The sequence below is a fragment of the Mus musculus genome, chromosome 5 (genome assembly GCF_000001635.26).
Source record: "Mus musculus strain C57BL/6J chromosome 5, GRCm38.p6 C57BL/6J".
Lineage (NCBI taxonomy): Eukaryota > Metazoa > Chordata > Mammalia > Rodentia > Muridae > Mus > Mus musculus.
The window spans coordinates 149,637,846-149,661,800 of record NC_000071.6 but is presented as its reverse complement, the minus strand read 5'-3'; the positions used below and the strand labels follow the sequence as shown (position 1 = coordinate 149,661,800).

The 23,955-nt window shown below is 45.9% G+C and overlaps 2 long non-coding RNA genes and 1 pseudogene across 2 annotated transcripts; 1 reads left to right on the top strand and 2 right to left on the bottom strand.

The window, feature by feature from the left end:
* On the top strand, nt 573-1,149 carry Gm5566 (predicted pseudogene 5566; annotated as a pseudogene).
* Gm20005 lies at nt 14,009-20,579 on the bottom strand. The gene is made up of 2 exons (XR_104961.3): nt 20,050-20,579; nt 14,009-14,167 (listed from the first exon to the last, which is right to left on the bottom strand). It is a non-coding gene; the product is annotated as a predicted gene, 20005 (long non-coding RNA).
* An 875-nt stretch (nt 20,580-21,454) lies between these two features.
* Nucleotides 21,455-22,329, bottom strand: Gm45954. Its single transcript, XR_001785032.1, has 3 exons — nt 22,008-22,329; nt 21,905-21,923; nt 21,455-21,620 (listed from the first exon to the last, which is right to left on the bottom strand). It is a non-coding gene; the product is annotated as a predicted gene, 45954 (long non-coding RNA).
* Nucleotides 22,330-23,955: the final 1,626 nt, after the last annotated feature.

Here is a 23,955-nt window from a genome sequence, read left to right as displayed (position 1 = left end):
ATGTTTGTGGCATCTCCACACACTGTGGCGTTCCTGTTTCAACGCCCTAATTTGCCTTTGTATCTGCATGGGCCTAACACATAGTACTTTAAGAGATTATTATTTTTTAATGAGTGTTTGCCTGCATGCATGTGTGTGCACCATGTAGGTGCACTGCCTAAGGAGGCCAGAAGGGGGCGCTGGATCCCCCTGGAACTGGAGTTAACAGATGTTTGTGAGCTGCCTTATGGGTGCTGGAAACTGTACCCAGGTCCTCCAGAAGAGTAGCCAGTGCGTTTAACCACAGAGACATCTCTGCTGTTTCAGAAAGTGCTTTCATATCCTGTAATTTTCTCGGTAATGAGAGATTCAGGAGTTCGTGTTACAGGCTGCCTCATCTGAGAAAATCAAGTTTCAAAGTGAAGCAAATTAATCTTGCCCAAGCTCACCAGCTAAACTTTCTCTGGCTTTGTTTAACTCCTGGGGGCACAAGTGAATTACAACCCAATCCACAACCTAAGGTTATTAAAAATAGAGATATAGCTCTTTGCTTCTGTCGCTCATCGCAGACACCAGCCGACCCACCAGCTTTCGGACCATGGCCAACCTCGAGTGTACCTTCATTGCCATCAAGCCAGATGGTGTGCAGCGCGGCCTGGTAGGCGAGATCATCAAGCGATTCGAGCAGAAGGGGTTCCACCTGGTGGCCATGAAGTTCCTTCAGGCCTCTGAAGAACACCTGAAGCAGCATTACATCGACCTGAAAGTCCGTCCTTTCTTCCCGGGGCTGGTGAAGTACATGAACTCAGGGCCCGTGGTGGCCATGGTCTGGGAGGGGCTCAATGTGGTGAAAACTGGCCGAGTGATGCTGGGGGAGACCAATCCAGCTGATTCAAAACCAGGCACCATCCGTGGGGATTTCTGCATTCAAGTTGGCAGGAACATCATTCATGGCAGTGATTCAGTGGAGAGTGCTGAGAAAGAGATGCATCTATGGTTTAAGCCCGAAGAACTGATGGACTACAAGTCTTGTGCCCATGACTGGGTGTACGAGTAGACATGAAGAAACCAGAGTCCTTTTCAGCACTACTGATGGGTTTCTGGACAGAGCTCTTCATCCCACTGACAGGATGGATCATCTTTTCTAAAACAATAAAGACTTTGGAACTGGGAAAAAATAGAGATATATAGTTTTTTTTAATGAAATATTTGAACGTTACCATCTCACTTAGGACTGGGCTATTCATTCGTATACATTAAAGTATTTCCCCAAACAAGCCAAAAGCCCAGTTACGTGTGTAGGTCTTGAATCAGGACAGGGAGAACAATAGAAATATATTTTAGATGCCCACAATTCCCACTTCTGAAAATTCTTTTCAGTTTGGGCATTCAAGGATCAGTGATTTTTTTTCTTAAGAGAACTATCCAGCTGTGAAATTCTATACAAAACAGAATCTCTAAAAAGTACTGCTTGTTGTGGCCTTCTACTTGCTAAGTTGCCTGGGTGGTGGTGGAACTTCAGGGGTGCAATGCATTATGTTTATAATTAGCTGGGTGCTGTCTCCAATGGTGGCTACTACACCTACAGGCTCGCCAGTGCAAATGTTGTTGGGGGTGGGGACGCAAAGTGTTGACTCCAGAGAAGCTTTGGAATTTCATGTTTTTTATCTCCCTCTCTAAAGCAGCCTTTAAAATTTGAAAGCAAAACTAGTTTGAATGAGATCCACAAAGGGTCTTGACCTGGAGTTTAATTCTTTGTGTTGTTTCTCTTCCGGAGGACCAGACTGAATTTCTTCCAAGGTCTAGCTGCTGCGGATAACCTGGGTAGATACGGCTACTGCTCAAGGGATGCTACTCGGCTTTGGGACACGCTGAGGTGAAAACTGATAGGTTAAATGCTATTAAAGTGTTACAGCTCAGAAAGCAGCACTCCGAGGTGGGAATGAAGTGGACATCAAAAGGGACCAAGGAGGAGAAGATGGAGGGAAAGGCTCCCCCCCCCCCCGCGCCCCCCCCCCGAGTTCTCTTATCTAGCTAAAGACCCGATACACTCAAGAGAGCCTGATGCTGCTTCAATCTTCGAAGTGAGATCTCATTAATGGAAGAAGATTAAATTCATCTCACAGAAGAAGTGACTGAAAATCCAACATGACACCAGAGCCTTGGGGACCTTTCCCTCAGGCCATCGCGTGGTCTCCAGGGCACATTCATCCTCAGATCATTTCCTATCTCGCTAAAGCAATACTTCTCAACCTCCCTACTTCCCAATTCCCTTTAATACAGTTCCTCATGTTGTGGCGACTGATATGTTCTGTAATGCGGTGACATGATGTGGCAGGAGGGGATGCTTAATGGGCTCATGCTGAGGCATCGACCCCCCCCCCGCCCCCACACACACACACACAGTACCAACTATATCACTAATCTAGTATAAAATGGTTTATTTGGGGCACCGGGGACGGTGAGAAGGAAGTGAAGGCAGAGAAAGAAAGGGGATAGAGAAGGAGAGAGAGAGAGAGAGAGAGAGAGAGAGAGAGAGAGAGAGAGAAAGAGAGAAGAGAGTGAAGGGCCGGGAACACGTGGAGGTGGGGGAAAACACGTGGATGGGAAGAGAGATAGAGGCAAGGGGGGGGGGGGAGGAAGAGAGGAAGGGAAGGAGGAAGGGGAAGAGGGGGAGGGAGAGAGAACAAGCATGCAAACAGTCCTTTTATAGCAAGCCAGGCTTATGCCTGGCTGTTGCTAGGTTACTGTTGGGCGGAGTCTAGAAGAGATGCTAATAGTGACCCCTAACCATAAAATTACTTTTGTTGCTACTTCAAAACTGTAATTTTGCTACTGTTATGAGTTGCAATCTAAATATCTAAATACGCAGGATATTTTGGTATGTGAATCTCCCCAGGGGGCCGTGACCCACAGGTTGAGAACCACTTGGAAGTCACCGCTAGGACCCACCCTTCTCTGCTTAGTTTCAGGCCTGAGACAAAGGACTGTGCTACATATCTTACATATCAATGCAGACCTGGCCTCCAGGTTCTCCCAGCATCCCTCAGTCCCTAACAGGCATCAGAACTTTCCAGGCCTGGACCCGGCTGTCCTTTCTCCAGAGGCTCTTCCCTATATTGTCCAAACTTCCCCGACTTCCTGCCCTAGGGCCAGTTAACTCACTCGGAGCAGCTTCCCAATAAACTTGTGCTTAATATAATCTAATCTGACTTGAATTGGCTCATTTTACCAGGCAAGAAATAGCTTATCATCTATCATCTCCTAGCAAGAGGGTATTTAGGCTTCCTCTACCCCCACCACCACCAAGTCCCTTTGAGTTTTGGTATTTTAAATAGTCCCTGTGTGTCTTAGTCAGAGTTTCTTTAGCTCTGATGAAACACCATGACCTAAAGCAAGTTGGGAAGGAAAGGGTTAATTCAGTTTACTCTTCCACATCGTAGTCCATCACTGAGGGGAAGTCAGACAACCTGGAGTCAGAAGCTGACACAGAGGCCATGGAGGAGCACTGATCATTCAGAGATTCTGAGCTCAATTCTCAGCAACCACATGGTGGCTCACAGCCATCTATAATGGGATCAGATGCCCTCTTCTGGTGTGAAGCCACACATGCAGGCAGAGCACTGTATACATAATAAAGAAATCTTAAAAAAAAAAACAAAAAAACAAAAAACAAAAAAAAAAAACATACAGCTCTTGACTCTAGGACCCATTCGGACGCCAGAGAAGCCTCTTTCTAAGACATTAAAACCTGTAATGGAGGTCTGGAGAGATGGCTCAGTGGTTAAGAACACTGGCTGATCTTCCAGGGGTCCTGAGTTGAATTCCCAGCAACCACATGGTGGCTCACAACCATCTGTAATGGGACTATTGATGCTGGTTAGCTGGAGCTAAGAAATTAACGCTAGCAAACCAGCATCAATAGTCCCAGTAATGCAAAGTTTTGCTTTAGTAGTTCTGGTATGTTGTTAATCACAGCTGATTCTTCAGCCCCAGCTAACCAGAACCACAGAATCTTCACAATCAAACTAGCAATGGCCCTGAAAAGAGTCTTTAATTTTCCCTCTGACATTTCACAAGCCAGGCCTCCATCTTCTGCATGTTCTCAACATTATTTTCCAAGCTCCTACACAACATCCCACATAGTTCTTAACACCAAATAGATCTTGTAGCCCAAAGTTTCAAAGTCCTCCCACAGTCCTCCCCCAAAACATGGTCAGGTTGTCACAGGAATACCCCATTTCTGGTACCAATTTGTCTTAGTCAGGGTTTCTATTCCTGCACAAACATCATGACCAAGAAACAGTTGGGGAGGAAAGGGTTTATTCGGCTTACACTTCCACATTGCTGTTGATCACCAAAGGAAGTCAGGACTGGAACTCAAGCAGGTCAGAAAGCAGGAGCTGATGCAGAGGCCATGGAGGGATGTTCTTTACTGGCTTGCTTCCCCTGGCTTGCTCAGCCTGCTCTCTTATAGAACCAAGACTACCAGCCCAGAGATGGTCCCACCCACAAGGAGCCTTTCCCCCTTGATCACTAATTGAGAAAATGCCTTACAGTTAGATCTCATGGAGGCATTTCCTCAACTGAAGCTCCTTTCCCTGTGATAACTCCAGCTGTGTCAAGTTGGAGTTGGACACAAAACTAGCCAGTACACTCGCCAAGTAGCTTTCAGCCATAGTGTCTTATCACAGCAACAGAAACCCCTGCTAAGACACGGATCTTTCCCAATCTTTACAAATCAGGAGGTAGCAAACAGCTTGCTCGAGATCCGCAGGAGATATCACCATCACAACCTGCTCCCAGTGACTCGCTGCTGCTGGCTATGGCGATACCACCTATAAGCCCTCAAAATGCACCAGGAGCTGGGGACCATGTGTTCTATGGAGGCCACTTCACATGCAAACAATAACAGGGACTTTGTTTCCCAGACATGAACTCTTAGGAGACATATTCAAACCACAGCTGGGGTTGGGGATGGGGTGGGGTGTCTGTATCTTCCTACCATGAGTTACCAATGTTACAATCAGACTCATTCATGATGTCACAGCCTATGTTTCACTTTGACCTCCAAGCACTTAGGAAAGGAAAACAAGGGAGGTGGCTGAATCTGGAGAAACGCAAGGTGCACATGTCCCAGTAGGTAAGGCCCCTTTATCAGATCACAATTAAAATGTGGAAAGGAAAGAAGGGAGGGAGGGAGGATGGGAGGGAGGAAGGGAGGGAGGGAGGGAGGGAGGGAGGAAGGAAGGAAGGAAGGAAGGAAGGAAGGAAGGAAGGAAGGAAGATGAAGATGAAGATGAAGCAAGGAGAAAAGCAGGGGGATGGGGAGGGACAGGGACCAAGCAAGCAAGCCCATTTTGCTCACTATAATTGTCCCTCCAAGCCAACAGGAGGTGCTGTTCTGACATCCTCGTAGACAGAGGTTCCTATCTATACCCCAGTAACCTCATGGACCCACAAACGGGAAAGAGTACAGCAAAGGGTGTATGCACTGCCTCTAAGACTTTCACCATGAGGTAACGCAGGACAAGTCCACTCTCGTTCTTTCCTGTTGAAAGCAGGTCACACGGTTATGCACAAACTTAAAAGGAAGCACTCTCCTAAGTTCACCAATTTACAGTAAAGTTTTCCAAAGTCCATAGGTTTTCAAAGAGTTAGGTAAAGGGAAGGAGCAGGCATCTAAGGAATTAAAGGATGCAGAATCTACCAGACACCTGGCACTGCTCTGCCCAGACTGTGTGTGTTACACACAGGGGGAAAAGGAAACAAACTCATGAAAGTATCCACAGTTATTAGAGTTTTATATATTAATGCAAAGTAGTTACTTTTCTATTGCTGTGATAGAATACCGCGGCCAAGGAAACATGTGGGAAGAAGTGTTCTCTGGGTTTGATTTCCAAGGGAGGCTTCATAATTACTGGAGAGACAGGCAGCTGGGAAAGGAAACTGAGAGAGCACCTTCAGCTACAAGCACGAAGTATCGCGAGAAATGGAAGTGGGGCAAAGCTATAAATACTTAAAGCCCATTGCCAGCGACATAATTCCTTCGGCAGGGCCACTTCCCAAACAGCATTGCCGGCTGGAGACAAAACATCCAAGTACCGGAGCATCTGGAGGGCATGTCTCATCCAAACCACCACACCTGCTATCCTCTGTGTAAACTTGCCAGACCCACTTAGTTGGGCTTTGAAAGACATTGCTGGTGACACGCAGCCTACCGTAGAGTATGACATTTAGTATTATAATGAATGTCATTTCTTAGAGGCCTGTGGAGACATAACTAAGTCATAAAGGCATTGAGAGGCCATCTTGCTGATTACTGGAGAGAGAGAACCCAGAGAGGGTAAATAGTATAATTATGTGGTGGGGTGAGAGCCAAATTCCCCATTACACCCAACAATGTTTGGGGCTCACAGTACTTTTTAGGGGCTTATGTCATTGCTTTTATATCCCCTTAAAATCAGAGGAAACTTCGTTGAGGAAAATACTTAAGTGTTATTAGTATATTCATCATTTTGCCAACACAGTACGCACCTGCGGAGATGTGTCCGTGCTTTTATATTTACTGTTATTATTTGTGTAGTGGAGGGAGCTATGAAAGCAGAAATGTCTAAGGCCTTAGAGTCCCACTCGTTTAAGGGGCATTCGTTTAAAGGGCTGTAGCATTAAGAATTTAAACTTATTCCCGACTAGCTTACAAAGAAAAAGAAAAGAAACTCAGACTATGGTTATTTTATTTGGCTTTGACAACTGCTGGGGATCACCCCTAACCTACTCTTCTAACTGCAGGCTTAGCTACCTTCCCAGTGGGGTACACCAGATGCTTGCTGTTTCTCCTGGCCGTGTGCTCATGGTCCATCTCCCCTCATAATGGCTTCTCTTCTCCTTCTTCTCCTCCTCTTTCTCCTTCTCCTCTTCCTTTCTCCTCTTTTTCCTCCTTCCTCCTCTCCCTCCTCCCCTTCCTCTTCTTCCTCCTCCTCTTCCTTCTTCCTTCCTGTCTCTCCTCCAACCTGGTCACTCCTAGCCCACCTACCTCTAATCCCTCCAGTGATTTGGCTATAGTCAATTTTATTTAACCAATAGTTTTAAATCAAGGAACAAGGTTTGCACAACAAAAGCTTGTAAAAGTGAGAAGCCATTAATTTAGCATTACAATACATAGCAGTAGACTAAACCACAAGAAAGGGCTTTTGGGATTCATGGAAGACAAAGGAGAAAGACTGTTGACTGTTTCTATTGGCCAAACCTATTGCATTACCAAGCCAAGAACAGACAGAAGACTGACTTCCAGGGGCAGATAGGGCTCCCTCAGGCCCACACTGAAGGATGCTGAGGATGCTGTGTGCCAGAGTGCTGATAAGGGAAGCCACATTTTTCGTAAGAATCTGGGATGGAGAGGTGGAGAAGGCTTCCGGGTGCTTAGTTAACCTCCGAAGTGCCTTGGGAATCTCCAGGGTGCTGGTCTTGTCTCCCCAATGTTGAGAGGCCCCTGGGTCTGAGGTTGCTCCTTAGCGCTGGAGAAACCTGGAGGATGCTTAGAAAGGCACCTGCATCCTGGGCGATCTTTCTTGGCTTAGGGCAGAGATGTAATGAGGACGGTTTTAAGCACTAGCTAAAACAGCAGACGGCCCACACCGGGAGTATTTCCTTCCAGGAAGCTGTCCTGTGGAGGCTGTTAAGGGTTCTGCCCTCCTGGCATCTGGGGTGATTCTGGGCCAGCAACTACCCACACTGCCTCCGCCCCTCGCCTTGCCTCTCTGTGTCATTTCAAATGCTTCTGTGAACATTCTTTCTGATGACCTCCAGCCTGGCCCCCATAGTGTGAGTGTGGACCTGTGCTGTACGTAAGACACCCAAGACGCTTAGGATGCTCCACAAGAATGCACAGGTTTCAAATGAAAAAGAATAACGTAAAAACAAAATTCTAGGCCTTTAGGCCCAGGCTTGAGAAGGTGACCTTTGTGACTCAATGCTCCAAGTTATGCTAATCATAAAACAGATAGGGACATTCCTCCACCCACCCACTTCCTGGGTTCAAAGAGTGTTCATTCAAAGAAAGTCACCCTGACCCACCCTGACCATTGCTGGAACCCACTATGCAAATGTGCTATTGTTAGGGGCTATTAGAAACTGTCTTGAGAGATAACCTGCACAATTACCAGGTATTCCTTGTGACTTTTGTGACTTTGCACTTCCTTGTGACTCTTAACTGGTATCTTTGGCATTTTCCAACAACGCCCTTCCCACCTCCTTGAGTTATGGCATCTTCTTTTAAATACCCCCTTACCCAGCTACTCAGGGTGCCACGGTCCTCTACCCCTGCGTGGTGTATAACCGTGGCCCCAAGAGCCCTCTTGAATTAAAAGTCCTCTTGCAGTTTGCAGCAAGACCGTTTCTCGTGAGTGATTTGGGGTGTCGCCTCTCCTGAGTCAGAACGTGGGGGAGTCCTCATGTTGTGGGTCTTTCACAATGACATCATGTCTTCAGAATGATACACAAACTCTCACTAGAAAAACCTATATTGCTTTGAGCTGTTAACAACTTAGATGTATTAAGTTAGCGCAAATATACTTATTCTCACATTTATTTTTTCCTTTAACTAATATAAATTGGGCTTTGCAGGGGCCTTGGTGAAGATGCTTTATATGTTGTTGCATTGTTTGACACAGGGTTTCTCCATGTACCCTTGGCTGGCCTGAACTCACTCTGTAGACACGGCTGGACTTGGACACACAGAGATCTACCAGCCTCTGCTTCCTGAGTGAAAGTTTAGAGGTGTGTGCCATCACACCCAGCCTTAGAAAAAAAATTTGAGTGATATGCATGATTCACACTTGTGGCTCATTAAGTGTGTGTGTGTGTGTGTGTGTGTGTGTGTGTGTGTGTGTGTGTATGTTGGTTTGAATGAGAATGGCCCCAACAGATTCATATTTTTGAATACTTGATCCTCAGTCGGTGGAAACATTGGGGAAAGATTAGGAGGTGTGCCCTGGTTACAGGAAGCATGTAACTGGGGCAGGCTCTCAAAGCCCACATCATTCTTAGTTAGATTCTCTCTCCACACACACCCCTCCCAAGGAGCCCTGCCTCCTGCTTCTGGATCTGAATATAAGCTCTTCTGCTGGCCACCATGCTCCCTGCCGTGATGGTCACGGACTCTAACGCTCTGAAACTATAGGCCCTCAACAGACTCTTTCTTTTATAAGTAGCCTTGGTCCTGGTGTCTTAGAACAGTAACTAAGATAAAGTATGTGTGTAGGTATTGTGTGGAGGCCAGAGGTAAGCAGCAGATGTCTTCTGCCATTGTTCCCTGACTCATCTTTTGAGACAAGATCTCTCACAGAGTGTAAAGCTCATTGACGTGGGTGGTCTTCATCTCCAGCAAGCCCCAGGGATCCTGCTGCTTCTACCTGCCCAGTGCTCAGACCGCAGACATGTGCCACTATGCCTAGTTTTTATGTGGGTGCTGGGTATTTGAACTTAAGTCCCCATGCTTGCACAGCAAGCCCTCAACTGAATGAACCACCTTCCTAGCCCTCAAAAACTATGTTTTTTTTTTGGGGGGGGGGGTTGGTTTTTCGAGACAGGGTTTCTCTGTATAGCCCTGGCTGTCCTGGAGCTCACTTTGTAGACCAGGCTGGCCTCGAACTCAGAAATCCGCCTGCCTCTGCCTCCCGAGTGCTGGGATTAAAGGCGTGCGCCACCACGCCCGGCTAAAAACTATGTTTTTATGAGCCAATACTCCTCAAGACTTTATTTATGCAAGCCAGACATGATGGCCGACACAGGCATGAGAGGCAGAGGCGGGCCAAGCTCTTCAGGCCAGCCTGGTCTACATAGTGAGTTCCAGGTCCCAATCATCTATACATGGAGAGACCCTGTCTCAAAACAAAAGAAAAGACAAAAACCAAGAGAAGAACTTTCTGCAGCATCGGAGCCTTTGAGAAACATGTCATGTCACATTTCTGCTCAAGACCCTCCAATGGCTTGGTGCTTTGCTCATGGGCAAATAAAACATCTTACGGTGGGGCCTTTTGGGCCTTCACTGGCCTTAGATGACACTAAGTACCTGGCTAGCCCACCCTCTGGTTGAGGTTTGGTCTGTTGCTATTTATTGTAATGCTAAAGTCTGTACCCACAGGTCTAGTTGCCTAAGAGTGAATGAATTCTCATGGTTACCAGCTTTTGTTGTACAAACTTTGTTTCTTAATTTAATACTATAGGTTAAATAAAAACTTCTGGGCTGGAGAGATGGCTCAGTGGTTAAGAGCACTGACTGCTCTTCCAGAGGTCCTGAGTTCAATTCCCAGCAACCACATGGTGGCTCATAGCCATCTATAATGAGATCCGATGGTCTCTTCTAGTATGCATAAAGAGAGGAACAGTGTACTCAGATACATAAAATAAATAAATGAACCTTAAAAAAAAAAAAGGGCTGGTGAGATGGCTCAGTGGGTTAGAGCACCTGACTGCTCTTCCGAAAGTCCAGAGTTCAAATCCCAGCAACCACATGGTGGCTCACAGCCATCCGTAACAAGATCTGACTCTCTCTTCTGGTGTGTCTGAAGACAGCTACAATGTACTTACATATAATAAATAAATAAATAAATAAATAAATCTTAAAAAAAAAAAAAAAAAAAAAGCCAGTTGGTGGTGGTGCACGCCTTTAATCCCAGCACTTGGGAGGCAGAGGCAGGCGGATTTCTGAGTTCAAGGCCAGCCTGGTCTACAGAGTGAGTTCCAGGACAGCTGTGGCTACACAGAGAAACTGTCTTGAAATCCCCCGCAAAAACAAACAAACAAAGAAACAAAAAAACAAAAGAAAAACACAACTTCTACAGACAAGTATTGGGGGGGAGGGGAACTAGAGGGGGGTGGAATTACCTGGTTGGAGGTTACAGACAAAAAAAAGAGAGAGAGAAAAGAAGGATGAGAGAGACAGAGAGAAAGAGAGACAAAGGAAGACAGAGACAGACAGACAGACAGACAGACAGGAAAAAGCTTCCACAAGAGGAGATGGACCACGAGCACACGGCCAGGAGAAACAGCAAGTATTTCAGGTGCACCGCTGGGGAAGTAGCCAGCAGTTAGAAAAGCAGAACAGGGGTGACAACCGTCCCCCCACCCCTGCCCCAAACCCCAGTAATTGTCAAAGCCAAATAAAATAACCATAGTCTGAGTCTCATTCATTCATAAGCTAGACAAGGGTAAGTTTAAATTGGATCAAGTACACCATCTATCGCTGCTGCAGTTGCCTCTGTCCAGAGCAGACTGAGAAACACAGAAAACATGTCAGTCAGGGCTACTGAGTGTTTCCCTACTGCTAAGACTTCCTCCAGAAAGCAGGCTGTCATTCCCTCACTTGCTCAGGGGCTCTGCTCATGGGGCACCCCCTTATTTAAAGCAGGAGTGCACACAGTGACCTCTCCCCCACCCTTGCGTGTGCACACACACACACACACCCCTCCCCCAGCATTCCACTTTAGTTTCTGCACAGCACTCAATGTAAGCCGTTCCTTCTTTTTCTGTAATATTCACACAAGGGCAGACATCTTTGTCTGCACTGTTTCCCACTCGAGAGCCAGTGCACAAAACAATGTCTGCCACTTAGCAGGCACTTGCTGGACACTCGATGGCTGCGCATCGCAGACAGGGGAGTGATAAATGCAGGGAAAAGAAGCCCCCCAGGTCTGCTGCTAACCTAGGTGGGACCCCTGGACCGCCATATAAGACATCCTTACTGCAATTGGAAGCAACAGTTCTGAGCTATTTGACTTGCTTCCCTCTCCATAGAAACTAACAGAGGTGGCTGTGCCAAGGCCAGGCGGAGGCTGAGGGGGTGGGGGTAGGGGCGGGTGCTCGGTGCCATCTAAAAGCCGTCGACTCTATACGATTTATAAAGGTCATCCAACTCCCTCTTCTTTGTCTTTTTTTTTTAATGACGATGGAAGCAGTGTATATTTCAGAACTCTTAAGTAAAATCAAAAGAAAGCCAGGGCGTACAAATAGCATAAAGGCAATTACCATGGAGCCAGCCTATGAGTCTGCAGGAACAAGAGTCAAGTCAGAGACTGATTACATTTTTATGAGCGAGGCCAAGGTTCTTTTGGCTGCAGCTTTCATCTGTGGCCAGGTCACTCTGGTCCCTGTTATCTCCTTCCCCACTGCACAGGTGCCTAGAACATTCTCTTACGTTCAAGGAGAAACTGGGGCACCAGCTTTCTTGTTACAATCCCTCGTTTTCCGGAGCCCTTGGGCTCACAGCTTAAAACCAAACCCTTAAGAACAGTGAATACCATTCTCCCACCTACTCCAGCTTCTCCATCCCTGCTTCCTGCTCAGCCATCTGTGTTAGGTCCTTGTCCCCACTGGGAACTCTGTGTAATATCCACCCCCCCCACACACACACACACACAAGGACTGTGCTTGGTCTCATTACCAGAGAGATTGGGTAAAAAGACTAAAGCCCCCAGTGGATAACGAGCCTCCTGGGACTGGACTTATCTTGTGAAAGCAGCCTCCAAAGCTTGGCTGTCTCCAGGGTGAAGTACTGTTTGTTCTTTGAGAGACCCCACCCAGACTCAAGAAGCTTTGTCCTATCTCAACTCCACAAGTTGCCGACTATCAGCCACTGGTCTCTGCCGCAAACGGGACCTAGATGTCACTGTCTCTTAAATTTACCTATCCAGAAACGGTGGTAACCATTCCTCCAAGGCGCTTCCTCCTACCTCCCACACCTGCCTGTCCCTGGTCCTCACCCAACCTGTCCCTCCCCTCCTCCCCTTTTGTTCCAGCCAAGGCTTCAGAGCTCAAACTTAACTCCACCCCTCACACACACTCCTTATGGAAACCCTTGAGTGCAGCAGGGCCTCACTCTCCTCTGTAAACTGGGGTTGATCATGGTGGAAGGGTCCACCATTAGCCAAAGAATGATACCCAGGACTCAAACAGTATGTAAATGAAAAGAGTGTTTCATTCTGTAGAAGTGCAGCATGCTGGGATCTCCCATTACCAAGATAGAGAGACCCTGAAGTGAGCTCTAAGGCCCATTTAAAGCACCTTAGGAGAATCCCCCAGTAGGTAGGCTTTGTCTTGCACTATCTCTAAGGACATTCCGTTAATGGGTTGTGGGTGCTGGCTGGAAACTCCTGACCCATTATCCTTGTTTCAGGCCAGGTGGTGGGGCAGTTTCTGACTAGCTGCATGAAGTGGGTTTTTAGACCTAGTCTCCTTAACTGCTTGCTATTTGAAGCCTGTGGTGGATTCAGCCTTGCCTTCTCAATGGAAGGCGTCTATTTATGAGGGCTCTTGAGAGGTTCTGAAAACACAGGCTTGGTACTCAGGCAGTGGACTGAGATGTTATCACTTCACCCAGTCAACAACCCTGGATCTCTCTCTCTCTCTCTCTCTCTCTCTCTCTCTCTCTCTCTCTCTCTGTGGCACCACTCCAAACCATTTGGCAGGGTTCCTGAGGTCCTCTGAGGTTAACATTCCTACCCGTGCATGCACCAGGTGTCCTTGTGACACGAGGGGAAGCAGGTGACACATGCTTGCCCCTGTCTTCAAGGCTGTAAAATTCATGTTCCTCAGGTGCTCCTCGGAATGAAACCAGCAGAGTATACCTCAGCCAAGAAATGGACACACAGAGAGACTGAGCAAGCCCTGAGCCCCTGGGGAAACAAGGCTGAGGCTAAACCAAGTGTTCTCTCCAACCTCTGGGCATAACAATCAATGCCCATTCCTATTGTCGTTGTTTTTTGCTGTGGTTGTTATTGTTGCATCTTGCTTCTGTTTCTTTGTTTGCTTGGGTTTTTGTCACCAGTGACTAAGTCCAAAGAGAAACACTGCTTCTCTGCCTCTTTGGCAGCTTGAGTGTGATGTTCATGAGTCTCTGGCTCCCCTGAGTGGCAAAGAAAATAAATTCACATCTCCGGGACTCTGACTCTCTGCATAAAGATGCTCAATTCCACAATTTATTTACCCTCCTGTGCTCTAGTTCAAACGGAATCAAGTTTACTCTTGCCTCATAAGTGCTTTGACAGGAATTTATTTTGCGGGCCAGGTGACTTTCTCATTTGTGGCTGGCGCCTTCGAAACTGAAGCTCATCCTTCTTGCTTTGGTGTGGTGCTTGGGTGTGGATCAGAGGTACAAGTGGCTTGAAGTAGGGGACAGCGGCTCACTCTTCTGCAGAAACAGTTGGACAAAAAAAAAAAAAAAAAAAAAAAAAAACCACCATGTTGGCATGACAACAAGGATGGGCTAGCCAGCTACAGACACCAGCCCAGACTCCAACCAGCTTCTTCCAGATTACCCCGAGGAGGAACTAATTGGAAACAAAGAAACAAACTAACACAAGCAATCACAAGCTGACAGATATCTTCATTGTATAATTTTTTTTCAGGACAGGTTTAAAGTAAAGGCTTGTCCATATTCATTATATCTTCTCTCCATCATGATTATTTCCCAGGGATTTGCTGCCTATGCAAGAGAGGTTCCTCCCAACCCCTACATGCCTTTAAACACTCAGAGACAATCTTCCTGCGTACAGGCCTTAGAGTACTGGAGTAAGATTTTTTTTGTTTTTTAAAAGCCTAAGTAAATGACAGTGATGTGTACCCAGTATGAAGTGGATGTGCTTAGTGAGTGGATGAGGGAAGACCCTTTAGAGTTGAAAATGATGGAGGTGTTCAGACACCGTCAGAATTAAATTGAGCTCTCTCTAGTCCCCAAGCTGTGGGCTTCAGTGGCATCTCCGTGTAGTTTCCCTCATTATCGTACCATGCTTACCTTTTTCTGGTGCAGGAGAGAGAGTCTGCAGCCTTACTTACTCCATGCCACACAAGCCCTCTCTGCCACTAAGTCACTCATGCCCTGGTCACATTTCCTATGTCTCACCTCAGCAAGCCTGCTATTTTTGTTGTTGATAATTATCTTTGAAACAGCTGCATCCCCTTTTCATGATGGGGGCTCTCGGGAGGAGTTCAGCGAGCATTTGTTAAGGGAAGGCATGAATGAATAAGCTGGGCAGTCAGAGGTAGATGGCTTGCTCATTCATGTACGTCTCTCAGGAATGTTTATGATCCTGGGGTAGCTATCCATCCACGGGGGCACATACATACTGCATTTTAAGACAACGTTGAAAATGAGGCTATAAGGGCTGGAGAGATGGCTCAGAGGTTGATAGCACTGACTGCTCTTCCAGAGGTCCTAAGTTCAATTCCCAGCAACCACAGGATGGCTCACAACCATCTGTAATGAGGTCTGATGCCCTCTTCTGGTGTGCAGGCATCTATGAAAGCAGAATACTGTGTACACAATAAATCTTTTAGAAAGGAAGGAAGGAAGGAAGGAAGGAAAGGAGGGAGGGAGGGTGAGGGAGAGAGAGGGAGAGAGAGAGAGAGAGGGAGAGAGAAAGAGAGAACGGGCCATAAGAGTAATGCTTTTCCAGGTTATGCAGTTAAGACCTGACTTAGTATGTTCTTAGTAATCTTGCGGGGGAGAAAAAATATCTTAGATACCAAAAATATTTGCAATTATCTGCAAAGATATTTCAACAGACAAGATTTTTTTTTCTTAAAGATTGAATTTTATGTGTCTGTGCACCATGAGCATACAGTGTCCACAAAGGTCAGTACAGGACATACAGACCATTGTGTGCCATCACGTGAGTGCTGGGAACCAAACCTGGGTCTTCTGCAAGAGCATCCAGTGCTCTTAGTCACTGAGCCATCTCTCTACCCCCAGATTTGCCATTTTGAAATTTGTGAAAATTTTCACTATGTCAGAGCAATCTTGCTACTTGGGCAACATATTGTACAATATGAAGACAAGCTGATAGCTTCAAAGTTTCCTCTTACAATCCTTGGGTAACAAGAGCTTGATAGTCAAGGTATTCACACCCAGTAACTGTTATTTCTTGTGTCCCTTTTTATGGCAGGTATTCATGTCATTACTTTACAATTGGCCTTATTCACATTTTCTAAAATGAATTTCCCAGAAATTGAGTAATTTTCACCAAAAATGTTGTAGCTCCCCAAATGGACACCTCCACCTCGGTGTGTCTACTCCCAAGAGAGCTCAAGGGATCCTCTTTAGGGATTGTTATTGTAACACCAAATGTGCAAGCCCAGCACATGACCTTTGGGCAGTTCTAAGAACTGGCTCCCTCTGCTGCCGGTGGGGATGGAGGCCCTTGTGGTGGTCAGGGTTTGGTTTTGTTTTCTCAACTTGATATAGGCTAGACTCATCTGGGAAGAGTCTCAGCCGAGGAACTTCCTCTATCAGATTAGCCTGCCTGGCAAGTAGGTGGGCACTTTATTGATGATTGATGTAGGAGGCCTCAGCTCACTGTGGACAGCACCATCCTAGGCCAGGTGACTGTGGGATATATCAGACATTAGCTGAGGGAGAGAGCAGGCCAGTAAGCAACCTTCCACCATGTCTTCTGCTTCAGTTCCTGCCCCTGGCTCCCCACCTTGAGTTTCTGCCCTGATTTACCGTTATGATGGACTGTAACCTGTAAGATGAACAGAATCTGTCCTCCTGTACTGGCTGGTTTTGTGTGTCAACTGGACACAGGCTGGAGTTATCACAGGGAAAGGGGCCTCCCTTGAGAAAATGCCTCCATGAGATCCAGCTGTAAGGCATTTTCTCAATTAGTGATCAAGGGGGAAAGGCCCCTTGTGGGTGAGACCATCCCTGGGCTGGTTGTCTTGGTTCTATAAAAAAGCAGGCTGAGCAAGCCAGGGGAAGCAAGCCAGTAAGTAACATCCCTCCATGGCCTCTGCATCAGCTCCTGCTTCCTGACCTGCTTGAGTTCCAGTCCTGACTTCCTTTGGTGATGAACAGCAATGTGGAAGTGTAAGCTGAATAAACCCTTGCATCTTGGCCATGATGTTTTGTGCAGGAATAGAAACCCTGACTGAGAAACCTCCCCCAGTTACTCTTGGTCATGGTGTTCCACACAGCAATAGAAAGCCAACTATGACAACCCACCGTCATGGTGCTCCTGACACAAGGACAAGGTCTTGCCAGGTGGAATGGAAGTCGGAAGGCTGAGGTGGATGGAAAGCAGCAAGTTCAAGGCCCCTCTGGGCTACATAGCGAGTGTGAGACAAGCCTGGTCTACAGAGAGGGACTCTTGACTCAAGAGAGTAAAAATATAAAAGCCAAAAGAGCAAAGCTAAGCATGAACCCACCTCTTGCTTGTGAGTATAAATTTGATTTATATATATATATATATATATATATATATATATATACACACACACACACACACACACACACACACACATATATATATATATATATACATATATATATATATATATATATATATATATATATATGTAGTTTAGGGGAGAAAACACACTAAAAGTTGAAGGTTAATAGGCAGTTTTATTATACAAGCTATACATTCCCTCGATTCATCATTCATAAGAGCAACTTTACTATCAACACCACCGGCACTTAGCACTGACCTGTGCATCATATTCTTGTGTATTAAAATGCACACTGAACCGTGCTCTCTGAGTTGCACAAAGAGGATGTATTTTTGCACAAGTCTTTTATGTTTGCTTGAGACAGGACCTAGTGTAGCTCAGGCTGGCTTAAAACTCTCTACGTATTGGAAGATGACTTTAAACTCTTGATCCTCCTGCTTCTACCTCCCACATGTGGGATTACAGGCGTGAGCCACTTTACCTGGCCAGTAACTGTTTTCCCAGGAAGTTGGAGGTGTCCATGTCCTGCACGGCTTTATTCCTTTCGATCCTACCCTGTTTTTTCCTGACACACAAGGCAGCTGAAATACCTATTTCAGAGTGTGTCACCATTCCAGATTGGCAAGCAATTCCCCGTGTGCAATTTCTCCTTTGGGTCATAGAATTAAATATAGAGCTTCGATCCGTGTTGCTTGGTGTGATTTCTCGATTTCACAGTATTCTAGCCGGGTTCCACTCAACAAGCCACTGTGACTGCATCCATCCTTGCCTGCCACAATGTGACTCTCCACAAAGGTACTGAGCTCTCCTGAAGTGTCCACAAGAAAGAATTTCATCTCACTAGCCATGGATAATATAAAAACAAAACAAAACAAAACAAAAAAAAACCCACCCAGACTTGCTTGATAAAGACAGATCGTGGATGTGAGGGGGCACCTGTCACTCACTGATAGGGTCGCCTGGTTCGCTAGGCACTGTCCCTTTCCTCCCTCGCCACCTGCTGCACATTCCGTCAAAGAGAATAGACCGAGAACTCTTTTTTTTGGTCCAAAATGTGTGAGTATGGGCCCTCTTCTGACAGAAACTCAAACAAGCTCTCCGGGTCCATTTGCAGGAGGATGGAGACACAAGTTTCAAGCCTCCAGGCTTACCCATGCTGCATGAGCGCTAGCTAGTCTGCCGTTCTTTTTAAAAATGAAACCCGAGGTCTTTCACTTTCCCATGTGAATCATTAATTCCGTAGGTGAGGGGGGGTGCGGGGGGGGGAGTGAACACACCCTTGCTTCAGAGAACTCAATGTACCACCGAGACAAAGGCACATGGCTGCAAACATCTGTACTTAGCAGACAGATCCCATCCCAAACCCCCAGTCTATCTGATCCACTAAAAAAAAAAACATACACAGAATGAGGGAAAGCATTTTCTGGTCAGGACAGGTAACCCCAAAGTATCTGTCTGTGTGCAAGGATTTTGAATTTGCCCATGGAACTCAGAATAGAAAAAGCTCCGGGCACAGGCTCTTCTTCCTGCCTCCCTTTCTCATATGCACTGATGAAACACAGCACAGAAGAAAAGAGCCTCTATTTCTGGTGTGTGAATTTAGTCCTCGGGGCGGAAACCCGGAATATTATGTAAGGCAAGAAATGATCCTGTAGTGTGACTTGGTTAACCCACTCTGTGTTCCCAACAGGTTGCACCCACCCACTCATTCACCTGAGAGCTTCTGGATTCACAAATCACACACACACACATACACACACACACACACACACACACACACACACCAGTTAATTTTGAAATGCCTTGGCTAGACCAAAGGCTGAGCACCTCTAATCCTTCCTGAGGCTAGCACATCCCCCAATACGTTCTCTCCAAGTAAACGGCAATAAGGCAAGACTCAACTCTCATTAACCATGTAGGCATTCAAATGACATTTCGTAAGTAAGGTAGCGAAGGGCAGAATCCAACACCATTGCCCTGGAACAGCTGTGTCCACCTTCACAGCAGTGGGCACGTCTTGGGAGATGTGGTGGGAGCTCCCTCCTGTGGGATCTATGCAGTATGCAGTCTGGCTTGTCAACTCGTCTCTTAGCCTCTGTGGTTCAAAAAGTAAGCCAGGCTCTCTTCTCTATGAGTACTTAAATCAAACTGTCTAGACAGGGAAGGAGCCCCAGCTGGAGCAAATGTGCCCTCAGGACATTTGGCAATATCTAGGGACAGTTTTGGTTGCTGTAGTGTGAGCAGAAAACTGGCTTTCTACAGGTAGTGGCCTGGGATGAACTAAAACCTTTAAGACACACAACAAAGCATTACAAATTGGATTAGAGCAGTGGTTCTCAGCATTCCTAAGGCCGTGGCCCTGTAATACAGTTCATAGTGTTGTGGTTACCACCATCCATAACATTATTTTTATTGCTACTGTAATTTTGCTACTTTTATTAATCGTAATATGAATATCTGTGTTTTCCGATAGTCTTAGGTGACCCTTGTGAAATGGTCATTTAACTCCTGAGTCAGCATCTACAAGTTGAGAACGGGAGGCCAGATGATAAATACTCCTTTTCACAGGAAGTTTACAATACAGTTTTGCCATCCAGTTATTCCGGTGATGTTTATTGAGCATCTCTACAGCACTGGAAAGAAGAAAAGCACGTCACTGACCTCCTGAGTCATATAATCAGAGAGAAGCAAACCGGGAGCTTAGGCACATACCCCGGGGTTACTGTGAACTGGGGCACATGTGCGCAGAGGAAGTAACCACAGGCTGTTACTAGGAGGTGCCATGGATATGACTCAAGGCAAGCTTTCCAAAGAAAGCCTCAAAGCTTAGCTCCTAGGTCTTACCCAGAAGTAGTCTCGTGACTGACTTAAGTTCCTGGCTCCAGCTGTAATCTCTTAGTTCTGCCATGATCGGTTTCCTTTCCAAAATGACAGTAAGAAAGACCAGAAGGAGAGGGAGAGGGAGGAAGGAGAGGGGAAGCAAAGGGAAATGGAGAGGAGCTAACGCTCAGTCCTAGCCTGCAGCAGGCCCAAGAACCACTCTGATTGGACTGCTGGATCACATGCTAACCCTGAACCAATGAGCATGGCCATCGGGGGGTGGGACTTAATGGTTGGACCAAGTCAAAGTGAGGGGCCAGTTGCACCAGGGCTGGCTGTAGTTTCTCTCAAAGAGAAACAACAAAAGCTGATGCACCTTTGCAACTGATGACGTGTTTCCTGGGTAGGCAGAGAGATATGAGATTCAGACCCAGCCTTAAGGGTGAGAGGGAGCAGGTCTACCAAAGAGACTAAGGGAAGCCTGGCCATGGTGGCGCATGCCTTTAATCCCAGCATTTGGGAGGCAGAGGCAGGTGGATTTCTGAGATCGAGGCCAGCCTGGTGTACAAAGTGATTTCCAGGACAGCCAAGGCTACAGAGAAACCCTGTCTCGGGGAAAAAAAAAAAAAAAGCAAAACAACAACAAACCAACAAAAAGAAAAAAAGAGAGACTAAGGGAGAAAATGTTTTCCAAGCAGGGAAAGACTGCACAGTGACGTCATGTGCTTGCTAGTCAGTGACGATGTGTCTTAGAGTCACAGTGGTTCAGAGAGTCTACAGGGTAGGCATGCGCAATTGCCCATGTACTGAATTTTTTTTTTTTTAGTCATATTGGTTATGAAAGATAGCAATCCTTTTGTAAATTAGAAGGGGAGAAAAGCTTTAATAATATACTTTTCCCATGTCCTCATTGTTAGAGGATGTGATAAAGTCCCTTACTTAAAGCAGTGTTTTAAAGTTTTATGTATGTTTACATGGTTCAGGGTTTTTTTGTTGTTGTTGTTTGTTTTTGTTTTGTTTGTTTTTCGAGACAGGGTTTCTCTGTATATCCCTGGCTGTCCTGGAACTCACTCTGTAGATCAGGCTGGCCTCGAACTCAGAAATCCGCCTGCCTCTGCCTCCTGAGTGCTGGTATTAAAGGCACGCGACACCACACCCCGCTGGTGCTTCAGTTTTGTATGTATGTTTGTGTACCACATGTGTGAACCTGTGGAGGCCGGCGAGGCCATTGGGTCCCCTGGAACCGCAGTTACAAATGGCCATGAGTTGTCATGGTGGGTGCTGGTTTTCACTGCCGAAACATCTCTCCAACCCCAAAGCGCCCTATAGTTTTTGTTTGTTTGTTTGTTTGGTTTGGTTTGGGTTTTTTTTGTTTTTTGTTTTTTTTGGTTTTTCGAGACAGGGTTTCTCTGTATAGCCCTGGCTGTCCTGGAGCTCACTTTGTAGACCAGGCTGGCCTCGAACTCAGAAATCCGCCTGCTTCTGCCTCCCGAGTCCTGGCGCCCTGTAGTTTTATGCCTACCTTTTTTGTATGTCTCCGCGCCCCACGGTTTCTCCATTCATTCTAATATTTTTCACTGCTCATTATAATATAGCTGAAAGACAGAGAAGATTTTGGCAGAACAAGACTTATATATATAAGAAAACCAAATGGATAATCTCAGGTGATTGAGCACCGACACTGTGCAGAAACCATAGCCATTGTGCCTTTATTACCACCAGGTTTTGGGCTGGAGAGATGGCTCAGCGGTTAAGAGTGCTGACTGCTCTTCTGAAGTTCATGAGTTCAAATCCCAGCAACCACATGATGGCTCACAACCATCCGTAATGAGATCTGATGTCCTCTTCTGGGGTGTCTGAAGACAGCTACAGTACTTACCTATAATAAATAAATAAATCTAAAAAAAAAAAAAAAAAGACCAGGTTTTATGCTCCTCCACAACCCTCAGCACCTGCTACTGTGTTGAATTCAACCAACTCACCCAAACGTTGCAGGCCTTGTGCGCTCGCTTTTCCTGGTTATCTGCCTTTGTCCATCGCGCTCTTTCAAAGACACTGCTTATAGCTTTTTATATCTGCTGTGCAGGACTGCTGTGAGCGGCAGCTTTGTTTAGACTTTTCCTTTTTCTATGGTGCATTTTTACTTTATTGCTCTTTAGGAGCTGTTTCTAATTCTAGTTTGAGGGCTTTTCTTGTTCTCTAAAACAGAATAGAACGCAATAACTGTTATGGATAGCAGTGGAGATATATACATATGTTTCTATGCTTACCTCTGGGCCATACTTCTCGAATAAGGATTTGTTGGGGCTGTTTTTTTTAAATATATATATATATATATATATATATATATATATATACATGTATATATATATATATATATATGAATGTTCTGCTCACATCTACATATGTGCACTACTGTAAAGAGACTCTCACATGCTATCAATAAAAAAAGCCTATGGCCAATGAGCTGAGGCAGGCTTAGAAGGTGGGACATGGGGGCTGGGCGGGGGGGGGGGGGGGGAGGGGGCTGTGGGGGGGCGGGAGAGAACACAAGGTGGGAGGGAGACTGATTGAACTTAGACTCGTTTAAATGGGTTACATAAGTAACCAGCAAGTCAGGGAACAAGGCCCAAGCTTATAGTCTAAGCATTTATTAATAGTCTCAGAGTTCTTATTCTGGGAAACAAAGTAGCCAGGCAGAAAAGCTCACAGATATACACTACTGCATGTAGGGCCCATGAAAGCCAGAGAAGGGCACTGGATCCCCTAAACTGGAGTAACAGGTGTCTGTGCGCTGCCACGTGGGTGCTGGGAATGGAAACCCAGGCCCTCTGCAAGAGCAGCAAGTGCTCTTAAACCACTAAGCCATCAATCACTCCAGCAGGATTTGTTTGTATCAAATTTAGTTTCTGCCTAAAACTTCTAACACTGTGACAAAAGAAGCCTGGGACATTACCTGATAGAGATCAATGAGCACACAGCACAACAGAGTGAGGCTAACAGAGAACGACAAACACAGGGCTTCTTACGGCCTCTCGAGAATGAACTCACTCCACATAAGCAGATAGGGGAGCTGGTTAAAAACACAGAAGACAAGATAGCCACACATCCGAGCCTCCACAAGAGGCAAGGCTGCAGTTCTGTCCTTGGGCTTGAATGATCCTTCTTAAAAATCTACAGAACGCTCATTCACATAGGAGATGTCTTATTTACATCCAGTCCTTCCAAAACCCCAGAGAGGATGGGTGTTACTGACATTTTACAGGTTAGCTCAGCATTACACACATTAAGTACAATTACATGGTAATTACATGGTTAGTGTTTTGTGTAAGTTTTTGATCATTATAAAACCCCATGAGAGAGTACACAGGAAGGGCTGGTAATTACCAGTTTGCATAGCCCTCGAATTAATAAGAACAGGGAGAACACACACCCATGAAGTCCAAATTTGGGTGCTGTATTTTATATAATGCATATTAGCAATAAGTGCTAAGATTTGAACCTGACCTAAATCTGTCCAGGTCCACATCTCTCCGCAGTTTATTTATATAAACATATAAAGTATGGGAAGCAAATCAAATAATTTAGAGGTCATCTTTGTTTAAAAAAAAAAGCTATGATTCTAGTAATTTTTAAAAAGTTTTTGGCTGGAGAGATGGCTCAGTGGTTAAGAGCACCGATTGTTCTTCCGAAGGTCCTCAGTTCAAATCCCAACAACCACATGGGAAAAAAAAAAAAAAAAAAAAAAAAAAAACTAAAGGGAAAACTGGTCAACCTCATATTCTGCTGGGTGGTGGTGGCCCACGCCTTTAATCCCAGCACTTGGGAGGCAGAGGCAAGCAGATTTCTGAGTTCGAGGCCAGCCTGGTCTACAAAGTGAGTTCCAGGACAGCCAGGGTTACACAGAGAAACCCTGTCTCGAAAAAACCA